We start from the raw sequence: 15,333 nt of genomic DNA, 5'->3' as shown, positions 1-15,333 counted from the left end.
AGGCCGGGCAGAAGCTGTGGGCACATCTGCGTGTGCGCCATAAAGGTGGTATCTGAGGGGGGCAGAGCCACCAAGGGAGGCAGACTTCTGCTTTAAGATTTATTGTACATACACTTAATTTATTTGTATATAATTGCTACACTATAGTATTCCCTATTAGGTCTGTTGAACTATATGCCATACACAGATTTGTCTTTCCAGTCTTTTATTAAAAAAATAAACATAATAATGGACCTAGATTATTTTGTGCTAAAGTATAGGTACCAGCATCCCCTTTAGATAACTATAATTCTGGATAAAATGAATGGGACTTTAACTCTGAAAGTCCAAATTATTGTATCCAGAATTACTATATTTTATGTAACATGCAGAGTAATACGATGGTGTAAAAGGTTACACAAACCAGACATGAGCTGAACTTTACTTGCAATGTGACTGATGCTGTTGGATAGATGCTTCAAATTTGCCTCTTATCAGTCAGATGGTGCTGGGCACATGGCCGAGCCCCTCTTGTTTTATTAGCACCACAGGAACACAGAGAGACATAAAATCACACCATAACCATTAACTTCCAGTAGGAAGAACATCATATTATGAAAGGATTAAACATAACACACACTACCATCTGGTGGCATGACCAGTAAATATATATATTAGATACCAAAAAACTGTGCCTATCATCATCTTTACACTCATCTTGGAAAATCAGGCCTGCCTACTCTCTCACCCTCTTACAGGAAAGCGATCAAGCATTTGATCACAGAGGATGAGTTTCTTGTCACCTTATCCTCCATAAAAAAACAACTAAGCCTTAGGCCCTGATGGTTTTTCTGTGCAATATTATAAAATGTTTCATGTCATATCAGGTAAGGAACTTGTTGAACCCTACAATAGCATTCTGGAAACAGGGAAGATTATAAGAGGTACCTTGAGCACTCAATCTCAGTCATCCCTAAAGTGGGGAAGGTCAAATTCAAAATATCACCACACTGGGCATAAGGTTCTTACTTTCCCAAAACAATACAACAGTATTGGGTTTCCAGATCCTATGTTATACAATTAAGCCACCTAGCCTATTTGGCCAGAATTTTAGACTGCTCTAGGAATTCCTCATTGAAGAAATAGGTCTTCCTGGAGCAGGACTTCACCCTTAACCCCCTGTCAGCCCTGCGCTTGGCCTCCTAGACCAAGTTCATACCCATCACCCATCAATACATCCGATCAATTCTGGCAACCATTGGAATGTTCTCAATAATGGCTTACAAGTATACCCCAGTGTCCTCAGGTATAATTCCAGTTATTGACAGTCCCAATTTTGCCCTAGCCATCAATATGCACCTTTCATTCTCACATTTGTATTCACCTTTGCTGCAATTGGATTGCTTTAGAATTCTTCAGTTACTTTTTGGTGATGAGCCTATAGCAGTTGATGACTTACAATGATGGACATCATTTAATTTATCCCACTGGAGTGCCCTATAACTTCCACATTTCCTGTTTACAATGGTGAAGGACAGAGGTTGCACTACTTACCCTATTTCCCCTGCTCAGCAGAAGTCAATCATTTGATCAACCTCTGTTGAAGAGACATGCTGGAAACCTTTTCCCATTCATCAGCTGCAGTTGCTGTTTAGTGTAATCTGACAGTGTCAGGTCCCGCTGTCAGAATACAATGTCTTGGTGGGAAGGATTCCCCCATCTACCTCATTTGTGTGCTATTTTTTTAGTTCACCCCACTGTCTATGCCTAGCTTAATCGATGTGCTGTGTTGTGATAAATAATACAAAAAAAATGGTGGCCACTTAAAAAAAGTATTAAAAACTGACCAGTGCCTTGCATCATCCAGTTGGAAGGTAGAAACCTTTAATGATTTTCCAACAGTCACATGTAAAATGTAGCCCCAACTGCTCTTTCCTTTCAGCAGTATGGCTTTGTATGGCCCAGATAAAGAAGATGAAAATGTTCCAGACCCCACTAATGCTTGACCCCATAGAGGGACCAAACGCTTCACACATTCAAACATTAATACTTTTCCCAGGACCTCCCATGCTTTTAGGTAACTATTTCTTCATGTATGCATGTACCACCATAAAATGAAACTCAACTCACCCCTTCCAAAGCTCTTTAAAACGCTGTCTTTTCTGTCTGTGGACTATTTGTGTGTTATTCCTGTATGTTAGGAAAAGTAGTCCTTTGTACCATTCCCATGTAGAGGCATTACATGAGAAGTCCTCCAATTCCATAATGGGGGTACAGGAGTAAATCAGCTGGACCTCATGCATCTTTAGCTCTTCTTCCATTAGTAAGTTCATCAATCCATCCATGAATGAGAAGACACTCTGATGCCTTGACAATGGATATCTTAGTGAATGAACTTTACTTTCATCACTAAACATTGGCTTTCCCTTTACTAATTGCATTCATAAATAGTTTTACTGAGCAAATTCTTGCACATCAGAATCTTAACTATCCAAGAACTAAATCTTTAAAGGAAGGCAAACATGGTTTTGAGGGGGGAGGGGGGTGGTGTTCTCATACCATCCTCACTGTTGTCTGCCATGTTTAAAATTTTTAGTAAATATCTGTGTCTCGAGCACATATAATATACGTTTCTATGTTGAACCATCAGAAATAGGACATCACTGCTCTGTGTCAGTCTTTCTTTTGCTTTAGAATACGACTGCCTACATCCTTAAATCTTCAATGTACTATTATCAGTGAAGTAATGAGGAATAATGAATTCCCTGTGGCCATGTCTTTTATTTACTTTCTTTTTCCCCCTCAAAAGACAAAATGGCCTGGGGCGTCTCCCATTGGGGGTTAATTTTCTTTCTCTGCAGATAGCATGCAAAGGGTTTAAATTAATGCATCCTAATTAAAGTGATGTTAAGCTGTCTGATCTTCAGACTGGAGAGAAAAGATGACTGCAATCAGAAGCTTTGCTTAGATTTTTTTCCTTGCAGGAGACAAACCAGCTCTATTATGTCCAGCAGTGCATAGTCTATGTGTTTTCTAGTTTGTTTCACTGAAAATTGCATTATGTACTGATATTATTAGACATCCTTGTAACTAGTGTAAGACACATTTCTGCTATAAGCTGCCTATAGCTCTATTGTCTGTGTAATGGTGACCACAGAAAGGTTCATTTTCAGCTGAAACTGCAAAGATTCAAGTGTGGATTGTGATAACCATGAACAATTTAAAAAAGCATTGCTAAACTACAACCATTTTTAGCATCTGTCAAATATATCTTCCAGTGTGATGAAATATTTACATGAGTCCAGTGTAACCAATCGATGGTGTTAATGTAGATCTGACCATAACTGGATGACATTTTGGGCCAGTTCACACCATAGAAACGCAGTTCGGATGCGTTCCAGATGCTTTTCTGCATGCACGTTTTTCACACGTTCTTAAAGCATTCCAGTGCATTTTTGATGTGTTTTGATGCAGTCCAATGCATTTCCCCCCTCTTTTTTCGTAGCCTTAAATAAGGACATGTGTGTTCAAGTTCGTTTTTGGTATGTTCCCGTGTGTTTTTGATGCTTTTAACAGTGTTCCAGTACAGTCCAGTACAGGAAAAATGCAGAATGTTCTACTTTTTTTTCTGGAACTGGAACACACTGGAATTTCAAGCACTGGTGTGAAATATGCCATTAGAAATCATATAACCTACTTGCCATGTGTTTTTGATGCAGAAAAAATGCACTGGATTGCATATAGTGTGAATTGGCCCTTAGGGATCGATTTACTAATAGCAAATAATCAAATAAGGAGATTTTCCCTTAGCTTGTTTAATGAGGTGAGGTTCTTGTAGGCAGGTGCCTCCAAAAGGGTTAATGTGTTTTTCCTGCTTGTGTTCATGCCCTCAAGTTAATTGAGTCAGCCAGGTGCAAGTTGTTACTTGATAATCCAATATGTCCTTACGTTGACCTTTTTTTGCTGGAAGTGACTGAGCTGGAAGGATTGACACTTTTCCCGCACTTTTTAGCAAGATCACCACCCCCTGCAGGTTATACTATATAAAAAGAGCTCATGAAGTGCCCTGAGAGGCTGTTGAGAACTCCTGGGGAAAGACTTACCTCAATAAAGGATCTTTGTTTCTTCACCAGTTTTGCCTGGTCTGAAGTCTCTTAAAGGGGTGCAGGCAGTTGTATCAAAAGAACAGGGCTTACAACATAGGTAGACTGAAGTTAGAGAAGACACAGTACATAGGTCTAAAATATTACCAATGCTATCCAGAGGAAGCTAGATTGTTGTTGCTAATGACTACAGTGTCTGGGTCACATGCAAAGCAGCCAATCAGCCAGGAGATGGATGATATGGCAAAGGTGACAGTTACTTTGGTAGTGAAGGGGGTTATGTGCTTGACACCTTCACTAGCAGTCAATATCCCACTTTCTGGGACCGAATCCATGGCACCTAGGGACCCAACATGAAGTCAGGGGGGTGGGGACCCAGGGGAGGGGACCCAGGAAGAGGAAGCAAGCATGGAGAATGGAGAGAAAGTGTTTCCTTTATCCAGTAGCAACACTGGATTAATCACTAGGAGGGAAGTGACAGTATTGCTGGATTGGTGTTGACCGGCCCTTGTGTTACTGTACTGTTTTACAAATGCTGCATTCCGGTAAAGTGGTGTTCTCTAGTAGAAGTGTGTCTGAAGTGTTTAGTGTTAACAGTGTAAGAAGTATGGCTACAGATTATAACTGTGCAAGTTGCTGCTCACTTCTGGGGACCTGACTTAATGTTGATTTCACATGACTGCAGCCACTGCCTGTGATTTAGGCATTACCGAGTGCAGTTCTACAGTATGCCCTCTAGGGCGCCTTAAGCTTCACCCACACTCTGCTGAGCTACATTATTCAAACATGTGCAAGCAAAAGCACTGGCTTTTATTGTTTTTGCACAATATTGGGTATTCTGTGCAAAGTATATTTTTACAATGTTCACTAAGGGAAAGCTTAATGAAAATGCACTTGCAAGTGACCAACCTGCTTGCCTTTAGTAAATCAACCATTTAGTTTGCTAAAGCATTGTGTATCATAAACAATTGTCCTTACTTTTTATTATAGAAAATACCGATTGCTGATCTCCTACAGTCACTCCCGTCTGCATACATGTGCCCCAGAGGAGTCTGCATGTCATTTCTCAGGTAGGGCTTCCTAGTGCTGACACTCATGGGCCATGCCTGCACATTGAGTGTTGGCACAGGCTCTTATAGTTTCCTCTGGAAGTGCGTGTGACAGGTTGACAATACAGGAAAGCAATTGGCACTCCATAACCTTCACAGCTGAATTATCAGGTTTTTTGTTTATGGAAACTTCCTAAAGATTGAAAATTACCATTAAAATTGTGATAAAATATTAAATGATATTTTAGACTTTAGCATTGGATTTAGCTTTATTCTAAAACTCAACTGATCATGTTGCTAATATGTGGACAGATTTACATCATACCAGTAAAGGAGGAGACCTCTGCCAGTTTGGTAAGTCAAGTGAAATAAACAAGAAAATATTCATTGTGTTCATTAGGATAAACAGTAGGTTATACCGTAGGTTATACCGTAGGATATACCGTAGGTTCTCTACCAGTGGTGGATGCTCCATAAGAGGCGCAGGACCGACCCCTAATCTACATGCAGGGCACCGGATGCATGGATTTCAATAGGGTTTTTTTTTTGAAGCACATGATTAGGCCTGAGGCTCTAATTGGCTGGGCTCAGGGTGCAGAGTTGGCAACCGGTGGTATTTCGAAGAGGTTTAAGGAAGACACAGAGATGTTGGAGTGAAAAAAATTGCTTTATTGGACACACTGATTGGCGCATGGGTCAGAAAATCTGGTAAGAATCTTTGAGTTTGATTCCACTGGATATACTTACCCGTTGACTGATTGAAGAAACAGCTGCATATATTTAACCATAGGACATTTTGAATTTACATAATGGAATTCGCTAGTGGGCGTTACTTTGCAGTCTAGCAGCTGATTGGGGATAAGAATAATTGCTACCAGTAGAACTGCTGGGATCCTTGGCACTCTTTCTCCCTAACTAAGTCAATGAATAGGGGAAGCACATAAACACAATGAAACTTGTTTATCCATTTTCATAAAAAAAAAAAAAAAATATATATAATTACTTGACAGTCTTCTTGGCATGGCGGAAAATTATTTGTGTCATAATGTGGACTTATTTTAATACATACAGAAGTGTGTAAAAAAAACAATGTGAGTGGTGCCTACAAGATGATGTAGAAAAGGCTAAATGTGGCAATAGCTTGTTGATTTTTTTTGAGAGTAAACCTTGGAAAAACATCTCATGGGGCAGGCTGTGACAGCAGCAGATTGTCATACTGCAGTGTCCCAGAGCCATCAATAGGGTTGATTTACTAGAAGCAAATAAGCTGTTCATTTTGTAGAGGAAGTTGCACTTTGCAAGGAAATTTTCCACAGAGTGAATTTGTTTACTTTCTTCATCCAATCAGGTATAAGCAAAGGTATTTTTTTTTAAGAATGTTCCTTCTACTTGATTGGTATTCTTTGCAATATTCAGCAGGAATCGGCCAAGGTTTGAACCGTTAATGGGCAGGGTGACTGTACCAATTTGTTCAATCGATCAACTTGGGTACAACACGCCTGCCCTACTCTCTTGCGATTATCCCTAGTGGCTGCTATTACCGCTAACAATAATCACTGTCTTCTCCCGCTGGGAGAATACAATGCCACGGCAGGAGGGATTCCCGCATCAACACTGTTTGTGTTGAAAACTTGTGGTTGCAGGAAAGAAATTTGCTCTGGCCAGCCTTAGTAATCCAGCATAAAACAAATCCCACACTTTGCCTCTGTGCAGGAGTTTCTTGTAGTAAAGCCCAGTCCCCATTGCCCTCTCTTTGTGCAGGGTGATTGGTCTTTTATTCATCTCCCCCAAGTAGTTTTCTTTAAACAGGCTGTAGATGGTGGACCTGCTGGGTTCCTCTCACAGCTATGGTCCCTGCAAGGCAGGACTAGATTAACCATGAACCCTTTGCCACCCACCGGGGCATCCCTTTAAAAAGTTCTGAATGCCAGGGGTGGGAAAAATCGACCAATGATGTGACCACTGTGATTAGCTGTCACAGGGGTGAGCAGGAGCCAGTCCCGCTGGCTACCAATCAATAGCGGGGACTGAGAATTGTCTTTGACAGCAAAGTCTCTGAGCTGGGAGTGCTCAGTGAGCATGCTCTCAGCACAGAAACTTTGGCCCTCTAGTGACACATATGTGAGGCGTGTGGGCATTTAATACCAACCGCACATGTGTGTTGTGCAGGAGACAAGTGGCCTAGCAAAACAACTATATGCTTGAGGCACCAAGGGAAGGGGGCACACCAAAGAGTTTTCCCCTACCTATCATGCCTTTAAAGGACAAGTACACTTTAAAACAAAATGCATTTATCCTTTTTTACTCCTTTGGCTTGAGCCAACAGATCCCACCTCCCCACCTTACAGATGTATACTTACTGAGTTTCAACTGCTTTGGCTCCATTGTTTACATCTTAACAGCAAGTCCTCTCACTCCTGACTGCACAGGTGCATTACAGCCCTATAGATTCGTGTCTGTAAAACAAAGGTAAAACAAGGTATTAAATCATGAGTATGCAAATCTATAGACTTAAAATGAAGATAAAATTGACTCCAAATAGTTATATATTGAATTTATGCTGTCCATAAACTGGCAGTCACAAATTAGGCTCGGTGCTTAGTTGGAAGGTTGACAGCTGTTTAGAAATTACCAATCTATGCAATCATAACTTCTATGCACAGCCATCCCATATCTATTCTTGAGCATAAGCTGGCACCTGTCATATACTTTTCCTTTAAATATATACACTGCCTAGTTGTTTAGTTTTGTTCCACACCTTCCCTTTTGCCCATATATATACTTTGGAGTATACAAAATAGGCCAATTGCAAGAGGCATGAAAAGAGTAATGTAGTGGGACTGTACTTCTAATTACTTCTTTATGGGCTTACCATAAAAGGAATTAAATTTTACTATACTTCAAATGAAAGCACTGCTGAACCTTTATGCCAGCATATAGGTACATGATCTAATGTAATGTGAAGCATTTGCAACATATTTTGCATACCATGCCATCAGTTGGACTTGCAACAAGTAATATAGCCTAAAGTGGTTCTAAAGCCTTCCTTGCATTAAGGTAAAAAATGTTTACGCATTGATTTTGACCCCTTACCCTCCCCCCCATATTTACCTGAGCCCTCAGTCGACCCAGCACTCTGCACATCTGCAGCTCTTCTCTCCCCTCACTTCCGCTTCTCACTGGCTTTGCTGGAGCACTGGGAGGCACTGGCTTCCAGTGCTGCCAATCAAAACCAGTGACAAGGTAGTGGGGGGGGTCGGACCGAGTCCCACTGTCTGTGTCAATGGATGCAGAAGTGGGATTCACACGTGTGTCCACATGGGAAGCTGCTTCCCGTGGGGGCACTGGACAGAGGCGCCAGAATCGCCAGCGGAGGACCCAAGAAGAGGGGGTTCGGGGCCACTCTGTCCAATTCCATTGCACAGAGAAGGTCAGTATAGAGATGTTTTTTTAAGAAAATCCTTTACAATCACTTTAAGTGGTTTAAGTGGAAGAACTTGGCTTCTAGCTGGACGTGTCATTATTCATAGAGGATGTCTTCATGTTCAAGTATCAGAATGTGTAGTGAGTTAAGGTCGCAGGCGGCTGGAAAAGGTAGTCATATTATCATATTTTGGACTGGTAATAGTGACATGATCCTGAGTAATAAAACACATCTTGTAACCCTGGCTGGTCCAGGAGCTGGGGGGGGAGCTAGCTAGGAAAAGGGCTGGGAGTTAAGTTTGTCATGCGCCTGGTGATCTGGACCCCCCATGTCATATGGGTCTCAGGTGCATGGCTGGTCCTTCTGAGTCATAGCCTGAAGCCATGGAATATATAAGGCCCTGCAAAGTGAGTAGCTTCTGGCAGAGAGAAGAGGGTCAGTACTGTGCTGAAACAGGAGGATGGCGTGAAGGGATCTCAGATCCGCCATTCAGAAACATAGGGGTGCACTTTGCAAAGTGCAGTTGCACTCTGCAAGAGCATTTGCTCCACAACTTAGTAAATGAGCAGAAGCTCTTCTAGCTTCCACCAGTCAACCAAGTGCAAGCAAAAATGCTGTTTTTCTTATTTTCCTTCCACATGATTGGATATTTTTTGCAAAGTGAAGCTTTACCTCATATACTATATCCTGGAGCAACTGCACTTGCAGAGTGATACTGCACTTTGCAAAGTGCACAGTCTATTTGCCTTTAGTAAATCAACCCCATAGTGTGGACAGAGAAGGTCTGCATTGGACCCCAAGCTTACATGAGGAGTTTTTATGCTTTTGAGGTCAACTAATTTGTTTCATTCAGTCTGTGCTCTAAAAAAAAATATACTGTCATTTACCATTGGTAATTGCGAGTTAAAACTATGGGACCTTACTCATTAAGAATGTTTCTAATTTGGCCTTGGTATACAGGAAATTGAGGACCACTATCTTACAGAATGGGCAAACAGTGGACTTCTATTCACATCTGGCACAAAAATGTGCATAATTATATGTACTAAAACAAAACTGCTGGGAGTTTTACTTGTAAACATACCCATTTTTTTGTGATTTCAATTATGTAAAGATGAGGATCTGGGCTTTGTGATAAAATGAGTGTGATCTGGGATCAAGGTAATAATCTGATCAGTTTTCATTTAAATGTTGATGAAGAAATGCTGACTTTATGAAACAGTTTAAAGCAAGGGAACTAAATCTACCATAAATGTTATAGTCACAATGGTCGAATATCCTGCACTTTAGCCTTTCAGGCCTGGGTTTAACCCCGTTACACCACAGTAACCTATATGTGCGGCAGCAAAAAACTGGGCTTTAACACCCACACGCCGCACATATGCATTCGCAGAGCAGGCAATGTTTATGTTCTGAGAGTGCACTCCCAGCACAGATACTGGGCTGATGAAAATAGTTCCCGATCCCGAGAAGAAATCAGTAGCCGACTTCTGATCATGTGAACACTGTGACAGCTAATCACATTGGTCATACTGAAAACAAACCTTCCCGCCCTCCTGGGCATTAAGAATGTTTAATGGAAACGCCAGGCTGGGTGGGAAGGGGTTAATTATCATTTGAGGAAACCATCTGCATGGAGTTTCTATTTAAATGATCTTACTGCCAAATGCTGATGGTGGTCATAGTAGTCTGATTACATAGTACTCTGAATATCCTACTGGTCCTACATCCATGTTGGTAAATCGGGAGGGTTAGATAGGAAGCTAAAAGCTTGGCCCAGTAAAAAATGATAGCCACTAAAGAAGCAGCAACAATGTTCCCAACATACAGGAAAATACCAAGTAAATAAAATAATACCCAAAAAATAAGCAATTACTAAATAAACTGTTGGTTCAAAAGAATGCTACAAAACTTTAAAGTGTGCTGTATACATAGCTAAATTGTTTTACTTAGTTTTCTAAATACAGAACTTCTATATGTCACTGCTGGAGACCTTTCCCTTCTGTTTGTATTGGTGACCATTGTCACTGAGCCAGAAAGTGATGGGAAATCCAACATGTTAAAGGTGTTACCAGAGCAAGAGCTGTTCTCCTCAATGGCAATACCTGTTCTAGTCTAAACTAATTCCATGCAACTTATAAAGATTTCTCTCACTTCCTGTTGAATCTGCAGGACAGGAAGTGAAGGTAAATCTTCTCAATGGGACATGGAGAGGAAAGAAATGTCAGGGGTTTTAATCTTTCCCTACTTTAAAAATATCTTAAAAATGTTTTGCTATCCATTCACTTCAATTAGAAGAGTTTTTATGTTAAATTCAACTGTCTTCTTCTTTGGCATCATATTCAAGATAGTACACTGAAGTACGGGGTTATTTATCTCAATTCGTTCTACAATTACCAGCACAGGGTTAAAAAAAGAAAGCCCATATGTTACATAGAAGAGGAATATCTCTAATTTTAAAGGGAAAGTCTTCTTATCTCCCCCTTTATACCTCTTCTCCCCACCCTTTCATCCCACATTTTAGTGTGCATAAAAGTAGCTGTGATCCCGGAGCCGCTGCTAGGAATGACTGGATGGCTGTCAGGCTTGTGTTCTCCACACGCCGCAAAAACTGACAGAAAAATACCGACCGTGACAAGGGAAAAAAAGAACATTATGTCCTTTCACCCGTCACTTCTCCAAATTGCTCAATCTTGGCTGACATATTATTATACATTGTTTCTCCGCGAGCGGGAAAAAAGCCAATTTCTTTTCTTTTTACCTTTTTATTTTAAACTACAGAACTTTTAAGAACTACAGAGGCGATGGCAGAGAAAAATGAGCAGGGGCTTTTTTTTATATATATATTTCCAAAGACTGGTTATAATTAACCCACAAACAGCCAGACAGGATTCCTCCAGGATGTGTTTCCACTGACTCCATAAGAATCATGCGTTCAGTTACAGGATGTGAATCCCTCCACAGTTGTAATAGCTAGCACTTTTGCAGCAGTTTATGCACTGATAGAAATGAAAGTCATCATATTGAAGTAGATCTAAATTCTACCTGGATGGAAATGGGTTTCCTAAAATCCTTTAACTCAAAACATTTTTTTTTCTTTTACCATTTGTCATCCTTTTTGCATTTCCTGATCAGCCTCGTTGCTGCCACTTCAAGTCTTCAAGACTTCAAACCTGATGATGGCTTCCTGATGATGGCTATGGTTGAACATGCCTGTACAATGTGCATCAATAATAGTAGTAGTTTTCATTGGGACGGCGTGTGACAGGGTGACAATTGGAAGAAAGGGACAGAGTGTTCTCACCCAAAAAAAAGTCCAAATAAGGATTATGGTGGAATCACCAGGTATTTTTTAATGAAGGCTGAAGATTTTAAAAGGTAAAAACTATTGTATCCAGCCAATTATGTTCCAGCTGTCATTTTCTAGTCTAGCTTTTTATAAAACCTAGCTGCTATAGGCCAGCCCTTCTCAACCAGTATTCCATTGAACCCTAGGGTTACCTCCAGTGGTTGCTAGGTGTTCATTGAGCAATAAGCAACTTCTGCCTCTCAGATGAGTAATCTCTAGCAGCAATGATCTTTTTAGCTATTTGTAATGGATTCTTCCCAATGACCACACATGTAAGGATGCTTCTCCCCAGTGACAATCATACTAATGTACCATGAGCTTATATATATATTAATTATTTGCAGGGCTTCCCTGAGACCGAAAGTTGATTCAAGGGTTCCTCAATGTCAAAAAGGCTCAGAAAGGCTTCTATAGGCAATTGTTATGATATGCACCTTTTATAACATCAGATGTAACCTTTTGTACTAATGGATGTAGACCTTTATAATATTGAATGTAACTTTATAACATCGGATGTAACACTTTATGATATCAAATATAACCCTTTATAACATTGGATATAAAACTTTATAATGTCGGATGAAACCCTTTTATAACAATAAATGTAACCCTTTATAACATTAGATGTAACACATGTATAACATTGGATGTAACCCTTTATAACATGACTTTAACCCTTTATAACATCAGATGTGAACCTTTAAATTATGGATGTAGCCCTTTATAACATGGATGTTGAGAAGGTAGCCTTTGTTACCTGCCTTTTTATCTAAAGCATATGTCTAGTCAAGTACTAAATTAATAAATGAATCTGTTAAACATGTTTATAATTGACCTTGTATATTTTTCAAATATTAAATATTTATCTACCGAGGCTTGTTGGGCTAAAGATTAATTATTAACATATGCGTAACATTAGATAGTTTACATTTAATTTAAGTGCTAGAAATACATATACTCTCCTTAAGGCCTCACCTCCATTTTATTCAGTTTTATTCATCTGCTCATAGTGTTTTGATTCTTATTATATCTTTATATTTTTATGGACAATTCGGGCCTCTAGCACCTTCAGCAGACCATGTAATCCTCCCATGATAGATGTCCATTAAAGAAGAATTCTGCTAAACAGTCTTTGTTTCTCAAAAGGCAACGTAAATAGCCATATTAGCATTTTAGAGACAACTGAGTTTTCTGGGATAAAATGAAATATCTGGTGCCCCCATGGTTTGTACTGCTATATACCATGGAGAGCAGTTTAATTTTATTATAAAACTGTGTGGCTACTCCTCTTATAACCATACCATTGTCAGAAACACTTACAATAATTACCTTTCTAAATATTTTTTTTTTTTTTAATTGATGCTGCAACTGCTCAAGCACCCCTGAGAGGTTTATGGTGTATGACAATTCTTCTGGGTGCAGCACCGCCAAGCTCCCCCTTATACTTACCTGAGCTCCCTCTCATTTCAGCAATGTGCACTAGAGCAGTGGCTCTCCCAGATCTCTCTTTCCTTCGGAAAGTATTCGGCTCCTTCTGCTGTCAATCATAGCCAGTGAGCCAATAAGGAGAGAGCGAGGGCGAGGCCGAGCCATGCTCTGTGTGTCCATTCAGGAAGAAGCATGCTCAAGTGCCCCCATAGCAAGAGGCTTGCTATTGGGGGCACCAGGCAAGGGGGAGGAGCCAGGACCATTGGTGGGTGCCCCAAAAAGAAGAAGATCTGGGTGCTCTGTGCAAAACCATTGCACAGAGCAGGTAAGTATACCATGTTTGTTTTGTTTTTTTATTTTTTCCTTTAGAATCACTTTAAAGCAGAACTAAACTCTTTCAATCAACAATGACTATTTTTAATCCTTATGTTGCTAGCATTAGTAAACAGATAAGAAGTTATATTATATTTACTTGTCTGAAACTTTTTTTTTTTTTTCAAAACCTCTTGAAAGATGATATCCTAAGTTTTCTTCTCTCATATTAGATTTAGCCAAGAATTGCTTACAAATTAACCCAGACAAGAGGCCACCCTGTGTGACTTTGCTGCAGCATGACCTGTTTAAGAAGGATGGATTTTCTGAGAGGTTCTCCCAGGAAGTCCCAGGAAGTCAGGGCAAAAGTCCAGAAGCTTTCCAAAGACATTCAACCACAACCTAAGAAAACAAAGAATGTTAAGAAAGAAAAAGATGATTATCCAGGTGAAAAGAAAACCCTGGCACTACAGGATTTTAATATCACAATGTAAAGGAGACCAAACCTTTAAAGGTGAAAATCATTAAAATGGATTCCGAAAAGGCTAAGAAGACTAATGGGGCATCTAATGCCAGTGGTTTATTTACCACTAATCAGGGAAGGGCAGTACCTTACGTCCTTATAACAACAAAAGGAGTCAAGCAACAGCCTAGATCACCATAAAAGCCCAGCTGGGATGATTCCTCCAATAAGCTACAACCTCACTGCCATTTCTCCGCATTTATCTTCCAATGCCACGCCATCATCTGGCTCCAGCCATGTTAGTTTCAGGGGAGAAGAAACGAGTAAAATATATGTAAGCCATTTCAAAATAAATAGAGGAAGACCTTCCCAAGGAAATTCTTATAATCCAAATATTTCTAGTCTGGTTGCCAATGAAAAGAGCCTTCTTCAACTAAGCAAGAAAAAATGGGAGTTTTCAAGAGCTGACATGAGGCTGCCAGAGTTGAGCTATGGTCATTTACCAGAACTTAAAGGCACAGAGGGATATAATTTCTATGTGTTCTATGTGTTCACAGTTCAAATTTGGGAAAGAAAGAGAACAAGACAATCCCAGACTCCCGCATCCCTTCTCTTGCTACAGTTAATACTCATAATTAAAACACAGCCTTAACACAGTTTTCAGGGAACGTATTACCTGCTACCCTGGATATTACAGAAGCAAATTTCCCACCAATAGAACATTAAAGGATCATTTAAAATAGGTTCACTTGACTAAAACAGTTTGGATCTTTCTAATTTATATTAACCGCAGTAATGTAAAATCAGTGTTCCTAAATAATTATCATTATGAAACATCTAGGACCTTATCTTGGATACAAAATGCTAATTCAGCATAACATTAAAATTTATTATAAAAATTATTATTGTATTATAAATTTATTATAAAAAAATAGACATTTCTATATTATATTACATTATATTTATATTTTTATATGTGTAAATGTGAATAAACATATGCAGCTGCCCCTTTAAGCGGGTGACCCACCTTTAAACTAGAATGAATGTAAAATCAAGTGCCACTATACAGCTTCAACTTCTCAACACAAATAATGTATAAAAAAACAATATAGTGAACATAAGTCCATAAACATCAATTCATGAAAAATTGTGAATATTGAAAATCCATATGAAGGTGTAAATAGTCCTTTTTCAATCCTCCAGCCACTGTGTTTTAAAAGTATAAA

At 39.6% G+C, this 15,333-nt stretch overlaps 1 pseudogene; it reads left to right on the top strand.

Annotated features, from left to right (window-relative positions):
- The window catches only part of LOC141116541 (cyclin-dependent kinase-like 2), a 73,155-nt pseudogene extending 58,322 nt beyond the window's left edge, over window positions 1-14,833 (top strand).
- The last annotated feature ends 500 nt before the right edge of the window (window positions 14,834-15,333 follow it).

The sequence above is a fragment of the Aquarana catesbeiana genome, linkage group LG13, assembly GCF_042186555.1.
Source record: "Aquarana catesbeiana isolate 2022-GZ linkage group LG13, ASM4218655v1, whole genome shotgun sequence".
Classification (NCBI taxonomy): domain Eukaryota; kingdom Metazoa; phylum Chordata; class Amphibia; order Anura; family Ranidae; genus Aquarana; species Aquarana catesbeiana.
Note: the sequence above shows the minus strand (reverse complement) of the source record. Positions and strands in the feature narration are given on the sequence as shown.